A 12,335-nucleotide genomic window follows, 5' to 3' on the forward strand; every position below is an offset into this window, starting at 1 on the left:
TCAATTCATGATTCTGGCACCAGTTATTGTTTGGAACAAAGCTTCCTGCATGATGGTTAAGTCATTTGGGGATTCGATAACTGCTCCTGGCTTGCAGTCATTTCAAACTTAGACGGCCAAAGCCCTTTGGTATTTCCTTTTACTTTTGAGAGGTATATGCCAAACAGAAAAAGTCTCAGCACCGAACCCTCGGGGACTCCATTGGTGACTGGTCTCTTCCCCTATTTTGATCTCCTGCATCCTGTGAGCAAGCATACATGTGTACAGTCTTTGGTTCACCTTCCTGATTGTACTAAATTATATTACTTATATAATATAGCACCACTTTTTAGAATGTATTTTAAATTTGTAGTTTGGAACAGTCTTCTAGTAAGCAATAAAACAAAATGTATGAACCAATAATGACCAAAACTACCCATTTCTGAAAATTTCAACCATAAAAGACCACTCAAACTTCTGTCATTACAATCCACCAGTATCAGTAAATATGCAAAATCTCTGCAGAAATAAGTCATCTAAATAATTACACATTAAAGGGATCTCTAACTAATGAAGAGGTTGCTGCTAGCAAACAATTGTATATTTCATTGTTTCATCTAAAAATAAAGTGCCTGTTGTCCTTGAAGAATAAATTGCCTATGCTACATTAAAAAAAATGATAAGCTAGTAATTTTGCAATGGGGGAATGGATGGCAAACTGATAACAGAAACATAGTTACTAGGTAACTCCTCCAAAGGAGGACATTCATAGGACTGCAGCATCCACTCCCTTTAAAGTACAATACAGTATCAGCGATCCATCTGCATACTGTGGGAGTAGAACCCACAGATTTTCTTCATCAAAAGCCAAGTATATTACTTGTTGTGTTACTAACAATGCAAATGACTTAGCATAGGTAGCATTAAACTTCTCTTCCCCTGAAGCTCTCAGCTCCTTGTAAAATCCACTTGACAGTCAACTAAATCTCTCAACTTTGAAGCACAAGAAATCTGGAAAAATTCAAAATTTATTGTGGAGGGGGGCAAAGGCCCAAAACCAGGGACACATTTTAAATATTACTTCTATAATCTTAGAAAGTTGCTAAAATGAAATGTTATGTGTTACCATGTGTTTCCTGAAAATTAGGAAGACTAATTTGCCAGAAAACCACTGATTTTAAGAGGAGCAGACCAAAAGTATGAGCCAGATATTCTGTGAAAATCTAGACAGTTGAGATCCATGTACTCAACTCCCTGAATCACAAGTGGTGGTATGGGTGGAGAATAAAGGCTCTTGTTTGAGCATGAGTAACACTGACCACACACACACACACACACACACACACACACACACACACACACACACACACACACACACACACACACACACACACACACACACAGCATAACTCCTGCAAATAAAAGAACAAAACTCTCCTTACTGGCATGACTCTGGCAGCACCAACAGAACAGCAGCAGCATAACTCCTGTAACACAGAGCAATAAGAGAACATGAACAGCTAGTTTAGTTAGTTTAACTTCCACGTGTGAATCCATGTTAGCATGAAAACTCCACTTCATTAATTTTTCCCGACAGGTCTTGCAGGTGTAAAAGTGGGGGGGGGGGCACCCCCTCATCCTGGCTCTATGGTTCCAGCACCCATGCAGACCAGTGATATGCATCTGATGTTATGGTGGTTGCTGCGGGAATGGTAGCAGTTGAGTAACTTACACAGGTCATGGAAATAGACCTCCAGCAAATTTAACATCAGAGTGACTGGCCACCTACAGTAAGTGAAAATAAGAGACCCAGTCCACTTTATTAAACAAGAACTGGTAAAATTGCTGAGTGACTGTGTAGGACTAGTTGAGGAACATTCACAGTACATCCTAGATCTCCTCTAACACTTCATTTTAAGTGTCCTGATCATAATGATAAGGAGGCCATACTCAAAAAAGACAGAAAACTGAAGGAAAAGTTGAAGATCACAGGGCAGAGAGTTCACATTGACCTGTACTATAGCTCCACTCTTTATTGCAGACACAAGGCCATGATCCCCTATCTCTGCTACTGCTAAGACCTGGGTTACAAAGTCAATGTATACTTTCTGGCTACTCTCTGCATACAGAAAGAGGATGCTCAATATCAATTAAGTTCTGTTGCAGAAGCAGATAGATTCTTGAAAGCAGCTTTATCTGTAAAGTTTGTCAGGTATGCACTGGCTGTACAGTCCCCTGTAGCTGTGTAATGTTTGAACAAAAACATGGAGAGGCCAGCTTCTAATTCCCCTAATAAACAAGCAAGTGATAAGAAAGGGTGAGACCAGTGGGGGCCCCCTCCTGGATCTACAAACTCCAGTGGGAAGGAAGTGAGTCAAGGACTTTTAAGTATGGAAGACCAGGACTTCAGTAGGGGTGTACCCTGGAATCCAAGACATCTGCCATGCTAGATTACTGCAGCTCAGGTTTAGCCTTTTCTTCCTCTGAAATACCAGCGGAGGAAGTCAATCTTCTGAAGTCATGGCACAAACTCTCTTCCATCAGGGATATGCTCCTCAATCACCTCTTTCTGTCCAATCACAGTAATGTAGTACATTAATTGTCATCGTCATGTTCTATTTGTTCTGAGCCATAATGGCAGTGGTGGAGGGAGCATGCATTATTGAGATTGGTGGACGTAATGTACATTATTGGGTTATTTGCTTAAATGTTTTGTTATACCATAGGGCTGTAAATACTTATTTAAGTGTCAGGTTCTTCTACTACCTGGCTACTTTTCCTTTAGTACCCTTGGATAGTGGGCTTTCTCTGGCCTCATTTCATTGAAGGGCACTAAGTAACTACTGGCTCAAGGTAGCTAGCATGGTCAGTATGTTTACACCGTGGTTAGCTGGTGCCTGCACTGGGGAAGGACTGAATGTTTTTCTCCATGCCAGTGACCCAGCCTGCTTAAACTTGACAGCTTGTTCTCAAGTGAAAGCATCAAGCTTAGCAGGTCTGTTATATTCATACATCTATTGTTTATCCACTCTGGTGCGTGAATCAGATCAGCCATAAGACCCTGATCATATAGCTATCCTCTTATTTACTGTTTATTGTTCTGTTACAAGTTAAGTGCTCCTACTTTTCCCTTGCTTGTTTTTTTCTTTTTGTTTCTTGGAAGCAGGGGACTTTCCCTTTGCTTGGTTAGAAGTGTAAGTGTTGGCATCCAGGGATATTAAGGTAGCTATGAAGGATATGCAACAAAAGAATATCCTGAATTATCTTTGAGAAATTAGTTTGTGAGGGGAGTATCTATGGGGCTTACAGACAGAGCTACTGGTAACTTTATTGTTAAAATGGGGACACAGATTATCTGCCAGCAAAGAGACTAAGGTTAAGAAGGAACAAGTGCATATGTGCTTTGTGATTTGGAAGGAGCAGTCTTTTTATGCAACTTCAGCCAAGAGGGGATGCTGTATTAACTTATAAGTCAATTTCTTGGCCTGCACAGGATGTTAAATCTGACCCTCAGGGTTCATATATTGTTCTCAATTTGGCCACTCCAAGGTGTCTGCTTTGTTTAGCTTACTATTATGGTCTGAATTAGGATAACCTCAGCCTACTTAGAGGACCCCTTTCAGCTTTGTGAAGTGTGTACACATAAGGCACTCCATTTCTTTTGGGATGGGATTTTAAAGTAGCTTTAGATCCAGTCTTGGACAGAATCCCAGGTGTCACAATTAGGCTGCCCAGCAAGTGGTTTGAAATTATAAATCTGATGGAGGAATGGAATCTTGTGGACATTTGGAAGATATTCCATACCAAGCATGTTTAACACACTTTACACATGGAGGGGGGGGGGGCATTTGCCTGGACTTGTGGCTGACCAATCCGACTTTCATGTGAATAGTGAGTGAGTCTCAAATCATGGCAGGTGCCTTCTCTGACTGTTCAGTAGTCTCCCTGTATGTCACAATTTCAGACCAGAGGTGCCCCAGAGTAGAATAGAAGTTGGACCCACTACTTTTGTGAGGCAACTAAAACCTGGGTTTTGTCAGTGTATCAGTGCAGCAAAGAGGACTTTTGGAGGAATAATCAGTTTAGAGAAAAACATCCAGTAGATTTTTAGGTTGCTTTTAAACAGCAATGTAGAGCCTTCTCAAGGCAACATAAAGCACACATCATTATAGAGAAAATGGAGAGGTTGAATGTGCTCTCTTCTAAAATCAAAGCATTAAAAACACAGTATTCTTGGGGAAGGGGTGTTGCAATAAGAACCTTTTGTGGATCTTAAAACCGAAATGCAGAAGTTTAAATGCTGGCAGTAGAGTCAAATTATGGTGAGAAGGGAGAGGTGCAAACTATTCTGTTGGGCAAAGGGTATCACATCAACCAAATTATGGGCTAGCAGGTGTAGGGAGCATCTCAGTGGTATTGCTAGTCCCGGTTTGGTTATTGACAAAGGTGAAGTTACCTCCTCATCTGATGATATTGTTAGGTTGTTGGCAGACAAATTCAAGAGGACTTTTAAGTTTCAAGTGGCAGATTAGGCAGTCGGATTCTTCCCTACCAACTCACCATACCAAATCACAACAGTTAACACCCTCACACAGATTAGGCAGTTGGATTCTACCCTACCAACTCATTGTACCAAATCACAACAGTTAATACCCACACAGGCAGAAACCTTAGGGATGCAAATTACTCTTGGGGAAGTTTTGTCTGTGACAGGTTGACTCCCCAGGGGAGACCCCCAGGTCTAGATGGACTTACCACAGAATACTGTCAGATTTAAGCAGGATATTGGGTTATGACTGGTTCAGGTGTTTGATGACACCAGATAGGTGGGAAGACTCCCTGCAACTATGTTGATGGACAAAGTAATCATGCTATTCAAATTCAACAAAGATCCTCTTCAAAAGAGGAATAATAGCCTGATTATTCGTTCACAAACAGAACTGAACATTTTTGCAATACTTCTCACAAGACAATTGCAAAAGCTGCTGTCCACCATTATTAGTGGTAATCATTTGGGGTTTATTAAATGTAGCCAGGGAGGACCTGATGCTGTTCAGCTTTGACTAAATAACCAACTTGCTGTATCCCAGAAAACAAATACTGCAGCCAGTGCAATGTTAATGGATTTCTCTAAAGCTTTTGATTCAATAAGCTGGTACTTTTTATAACATGTTTCAGACAGCTACGGAGTCCCTAAATCCTCTATTGCTCTCTACCTGCTGCTTTCCGAGGGACCCTCTGTTCAGGTGGGGATAAATGGGCAAAGATCAAGTTGATTGCCATGTGTGTGGCATAGACAGGAGTGACCCCATCCCCTGTACCTTTTCTATTACGGTGCCATTACAATGTCTGTTGCTGACCTATGTTTGGAAGCACATTTGACTCATTCTTGTATTCTAAGGGATTCTTATCACTTGTGTTAACTTATTGACTCACAAAATATTGTTCGTTATGGTTGAGTAATCTCACCCAGCAGATAGAGAGCAATTTCATCCTCTCTGATGAATTTGTACAGCAGACAGGGCTCAGACTTAATAAGGATAAAACAATGATCTTCCCTTTAAACCAAACTGCTATTGTTTTGAGTCAAACTGGACCCTATTCACAAAGTAAGTTAGCTCACAAATGTTATTATCTAAGGGTTTGGATGACAACAGACTCTGCTAAATTAATCCCAGTGATCCTGGGCCCCATCTTCTATTTCATTAAACTCTGGAATGGAAAAACATGCTCCTGCCTTTTCTCAGGATGGTCCAACTAGTTAAACTGTTGCTTCTGCTGAAAATTCTTTTTCTTCTACATCATCTTCCCCAAACAACTCTTCACCCCCTTTCAAACAGCTGCAGAAATCCATTTCTGAAATGATATTGGCTGGACATCCATCCCATATCAGCAGAAGGAAACTACTTATTCCTAAAATTCTTGGTGAAGGTGCCATGTCTTCATGCCTGTGCAAAAGTGACAGTGGGTTGGACTTCCTTTAGATCTAGAATGGTCTAATCTCCTTCTTGGTTAGCATTGGAAGTTAAGTTGTATTTGTACTATATGACACCTGTCTCATTCTTCTGTCCTACTGATCTGAGTGCCAGCTGCTCTGCAAGTCTAAATCTTGCCAGGAAATTTCTGTTTGTACTAGAATTTGGAGCAACCCACTCATTAGGTTTGCAGGTGAGCCCATGGTGTGGAATGGCTGGATTCAGACATGCATCCTCTAACTAATAGTCATTTGGGATGCAGAAATGCTCAGATGCTCACCTACAATGAGATTAGATTCCCCAACTTGTGAGTTTCTTGGCGGTGCTGTCTAAAACTCAGAGATTGCCCAACAGGCTTACACAGATGTAATATACTGGTTTGGAATGGATCTGTGTCATTATGTCGGAACCTGCTCCTTACTGAGGTGCAGTGCAGGGCCAAGCTCATGCTCTGTGATCCATACTCAATTATAGCTAAGGACCCCTTAGCCCAATTAGAGGGATTACAAGAGTCTTAAAATAAGCAATTACCAAATCCCAAGCTCCTAGAAAAATAGAAAAAAATGCCATCTTAGGGTTGGCAGGTTACGTTACCCCCCTCCCCCCCCATTAGCTTGTCTTTGGCTAATATATTTTACCTATGGCAGTCCACACCTATATTTTTTCAAAAGGGGATGGGACAGCATAGGTCAGTGCTTGCACTGAGGGAGGGAGGGTTCTGATTATTTTTATCTCATTTGGGCATGTGAAGTCAGCTGGATGGGGTCTCAGCTTATAGATGGGAACAGCTGGAGCAATCCAGACTTGTCCCTCCACTAGATAATTGATGTTCTGGCTATTTGGTCTTAGCAACTCCCAGGTGGAGTAGGGTCTCAAAGAATATGTCTGGATAAGTCACAGGTTTCCATTTTTTCCCTTCTATTTAAACACTTGAAAGTTATCCAACCACCTGTAACTCCCACATACACATTTTGAGTTATAACCTCAAACCATGACATAATAGATCTTTAAACATGGACAAATGGAATGAATATTGGTGTTTCCTTCTTTCCCTACATGGAATTAATATTGGTGTTTCCTTCTTTTCCTACTGGATTAAGCTCAGTAAGCCATTTGGTAACTGATTTTTCAAGGCCTGATATTCTTTACCCTTTGGCATTGTCTTTCATTCCTTCAATTGGTTGTGGAAATGTTTGCTTTTTCTTTTCTTAGGTACCTGATTAAGATTCCCCATAATTTAAGTGATGTTTACCATATTGTTGGCATGTTTTCAACAATTAATATCATGTTCCCATGATTTTGGATTGGTATGTTTGATCTACCTTAATAGAAGTTATGTTTGGTTATAATTCACAGTAATAAAGCTGGTTAAAAAATAGTCTTCCAGGCAAAGGACAACCAAAATGTTTTCTATAACTATGTCTGCAACCTCAATGGCACACACAACAATGTGCTGAACTAATTGTGGAGGGAGCCATCTATGCTGAGCAGAAGAACATAGCAAATCTACTGGCAAACAAATTTTACACCCCTCTTCCCCCAAGTCACGCCACAGGAAATTCCATCAACCATAAATGCCTGACTGTCACTTGGGAGTAAGTCCTCAATGCACTCTCTAAGGAAAGGAAAACATCACCAGTGGATCCAATAATATCCCAGAATGCCTACTAAATAGTACGAGACATGACCTGTCAGGGTCACTAGAATGTCAATTCAGCTATTGCCTCTAGACAAAGTATTTGCCAAGTGAATGGAGAACAATAACTGTTATCCATCTGCACTAGGGGGAGGGGGTCTATGGTCCCAGGCATCTATAGACGCATAAGTCTGACTAGTCTGATATGAAAAGCCATTGAAAGATCATCATGGAAGTTATAAACAATGACATAGAAAACCTACAAAATTTGTGTTGACTATAGTGAGAAAATTATTTTACATTGCTCAACTTTTAAGAAAGGGTATGTCATGCAGGTCCAAAGATGTCATTGTTCCTCTGTACTCTGACCTCATCGACTAATCATTGAGTGCAATGTACCCTTTAATATGTATCTGGCCAGGCATTTATAACAAGTGGAGTGGCCACAGAGGTTCCTCACAAAAAGAATACAGAGCATAAATAACATGTAATGTGTGAACTGCCTGAAAGCCCTATTCCTGTACTCAGTCTCCTGTAGACTCCTGTGAGATGATCTATGCCTGGCTGTAAAACATCATCTGATCACACTTTGATGGACCTGTTCCACATCCACAAAACAAATAGCATCAGAAATGCATGAACTGGTAACTTAAACCTCTTCTGCATTATAAACAGTAGATGGAGGGACAGGTATGTGTCTCAGAGAATACCCCTCCTCTGGAACAGGCTTCCCATCCATGTAAAGCAGATTTCTTCCCTAGCCAAATTCAATACTAACTTGCACCAGTGAATGGGGAATCAGAAATTTGCCCCTGGTCTGGTACCTGTCCCTCTTATGGACACAGACAGCCTGTAAATGCTTTCCCACTCATTGTACACACCTACATCAAACCCTTAGAATTATGTACATGTATCAAATCATGTCAAATGCATTTGGGAAAACATGGCTAGGCTTAGAAAAGCCCCCTGGGGATATTACTCTAGTAATGACCTATGAACCTATGAAGTGCACCCTCAGCCATGACCCAGGAGGCATTTATTTCTTATAATCATGCTGTATCTGAGCCAAAAGAAGCTGCTCCTCACTGCTTCGTACGTGAGCCCAGTGAGATGCATCTGAGCAATGTTTCTGCCTTCTTGGGATTAACATTGCTAGACTTAGAAAGGCTTTAGAGTTGCTAGCCTAGGAACCTTCTATGAACCTATGAACCTATAAACAGAGGAAGTCCTGCAAATAAGGTGCAATCTCCCTATTCACTATTTATAGTAGCCGTAATGCCAGGCTGTTTTGAAAACAAGTGGGTAAGAAGATTTATTTATTTGTTTATTTATTTTTTTGTTACTGGATCTTGGAAGTGCACAGAATTCAAAGAATGAGCAGTCGCATGCAGGGAGTTCTGAGCTCCAGTAAGGGAAACAGGTATTAAAATTGGGTCTATATTATATTTTCGAAAGTTTCAAACATCAAACACCATATGTTCGACACCATATGAGCGATGCTTGAAATTTCAAAAATATAATAAAAAAATTTAAATAAAAAACTATACTTACCTAAACACTGTAGACAAGGGCACCCACCATGTGCGGGGCTGTACCCCCCACACCCGTGCTACTTGAATATTCCTACTCCGAGATCGCACTGCATTGAAGTAAAGGGAAAATATTTCCTATGGTGATTTCCGTGTTATGCATGCAGTGTTTGGACATTTCAACCAATCGGGTTTGCTCAATACGCGTTCGTCATTTACAATTTTCGATAATGCGATAGGAACCCATTAAAATTAAGCCACATTAAAAAAAATTCTTTGATTTTTTTTTTTCTTTTTTTTTTTTTTTTTACTGGTGGGGCTGAAGCTTAGCAGTCAGTAGCTTGGTACTGGGAAAATGAGATTATTATGTTCATCGTATTGAGTGGGAAATGAGTTGGAGAGAAATGGATGGGATCACCTACCTGTACTGATACACAGTCTGATAACTCTGTATTGCAGTTATGAGACCCACAGTTAGGTGTCCAGAAATTGTGCAAAAGAAATTGTAAGCTAGAAGAAAACACTGAATACCAAAAATCTCTTGTTTTTCTTTAAAGTTACTTTTTTCAGCAAGTCCCCCTGAACCATTTAGTGCGAGGGACTACAACCATCTATACCTTGCAACAGTTATATACTAACTGCACGACTGACATATTTCAGAGTAAAGGGAGTACTCTGAAGCACAGTGATCATTGACTTAGTATATGCAAGTCTGATTTTTGCAGATTCAACCTAGTGGTTCTGAGACTCACAGAATCTCTGAATTTAGAATGGTTGCCTAATCTGATGCCAGTGTGAAACAACACCCTAATAACATCTGGTGCGGAAGAAACATCTGCCAACCTAGTCCTGTTATCCAGCTGCACTACTTCAAAATGCAAGGTGTCTGCCACTGGAGCAAAGTCTCAAAGGAAGATTTTATTGGAACCACCACAGAGGGCTGTTGTTTTTGTGTGCAGTAGTCTGGGAGCTGTTCCATGTGGGGGAGACCGTCATAAAATTCTTTATTTGCAGTACTGATTTGTTTAGACCTGTATAATGTACTAGTCAGTTTCCTCATGAATGGATCATGAAATAACAGTGTGTTTAAATGCCAAAGTCAGGGATACACGATGCTGCCTGATGTATATATTCTGTGCTCCCTCACACATATCGACTTCTGGATATGCACTCCTTCTTATATTTAATCATCACAAATTAAACTAATAGGCAAACATTCATTTTCTATATCAGTCCTGGCTCTGAATTAAAATGCTTACAACTCTCATTTAAAGCTGTCTTATTGTCTGAAATTTGCAGTAGTAAAGCCTCATACTTTCCATTATCAGAGTTCACTTTATAGAGAGTAAAGCTTGCCAACCTAGTGGCAGGTAACTCAATGAAAGTAACATAATACCAAGCAGTGAACTGTCAAGGCACTGGAAACTCAGTGATATTTTCCAGATTATTCTTTTATATGTAAATATCCTTCTGAGATATTCATCAGCTTTCAAAACCATACATTCTGGCTATGTATTATAAAGAAAGTTAAATAGCAGATAAGTAATACCAAACTTTCTCCTCTGTATATCTATCCAGGAACCTGCCAGTAGTTGTATTCAGACTAGTCAAAGATGCTCATCAGAATCAGTTCAGTGCAATCGCTCAAAAATGCTGTTTGCAAATAGGAAAAGTGTTCTAACTTAGAATATGAAAACGTAATGATCGACACTGTTTGTCTAAGTTGTATCAGACTTACTTTGCTGTAGGATTTAGTGGGACAGGTGCAGAACCCCCTGCAGAGGTGAGTGTAAATCACATTAGTTTGGCTTTTCCTTTGATATTGCTGGCTTCACTTTTGATTAAGTCTCATTCGACAAAGATCAGGTTAGACTTATGCAGCAGACTTGAGAGGATGCAGGTTTTGGCTTTCTGGTTTTACAATGATAGGCAGTACGAATGATTAAGAACAGCTGTGCTCATTGATTAGTACCAGAATGTTCTTAATAACAGCTGTGTATGTACAGGGAAAGGGCTACTTAAGACTGCTGGCCTTTAGAGAATTGTTTTCTAATTAATAGTGTCAAAATATGGAGAGTCACTCTGTGGTGCATAATGAAAGAGCAAAGTGATCGCTGCCAAAATCTGTAATGCTGGATTTAACAGAAGAAACAGATAGGGCAGTATAGACACACACACACACACACACACACACACACACACACACACACACACACACACACACACACACACACACACACACACACACACACACACACACACATGATTCATTACCTAACACTGCAATGAGCTTGGAGTAGAAATATTATGTTTAGGAAATATAGGAGGCTTTGCAAACACAAACATTGTACTTCTTGTTCTTGTGTTATTTTATTTTCTGTTCTGAAATTTCCATTTTGCACCAGAAGTTTTGTTTATAAGCATTGGAGTCATTTAGTACTGATCAGTGATAACTGACCAAATAACAGAGGCTCTGACTCTTGAAGTATTGAAAGAGATCATAATCTAAGCTGAACAATGCAAGTTCAACCATCTTAGAAAAGGTTTGCCATTTCATGCAGATCTAAACTTTTTGCAAGTGGCCAGATAACCAATGGAACATTATGAATGTAGTAAATCTGGCTGTTTGCAAGATGTTTGACATCATAACTTACTGAAAAGTGAATAAAAAAGCTAAAGAAAATGTAGATAACAGAGGAGTGAGGTTGCTAGGAGTACCATAAGATGACATAAGTCACTGAATGGCAGGTAATGAGAAATACAAAGCAGCAAAGCCACAGGTAACTGGCTAGAACCTCACCACTAGATGTACGTGCTGCGGCCAAAAGGGACTGTTTCTACAATGCAGGGAATTATGATTCAGGGACATATTCACTGCAATGATGAAAGATCTCATTTACTGCTAATTTCCATGTCTCTGAATCAGCCTTAAGTATCACGGGTGCAAATCAGCATTTTCCTGTGATTGTCAACACTGGCAACCCATACATTGCATTTTCTCAGGCACTCCCCCTCATTTCCTCTTTTACACGCGCACACAGACACACACACACATATATATATGGGTCTACATGAAAACACCGACATGCAAAAACACCAACCAAATCACCGACACCCCGAAACCGAAGGTTCAAAAACACGAAATTTCACATGCCCGACAAACCACAATCCCGACAATCAACAAACAAAACAAATCCCCTGTCCAAAAAGCACACA

This window comes from Protopterus annectens, chromosome 8.part1, assembly GCF_019279795.1.
Source record: "Protopterus annectens isolate FY-2018-M chromosome 8.part1, PAN1.0, whole genome shotgun sequence".
NCBI classification, from domain to species: domain Eukaryota; kingdom Metazoa; phylum Chordata; order Ceratodontiformes; family Protopteridae; genus Protopterus; species Protopterus annectens.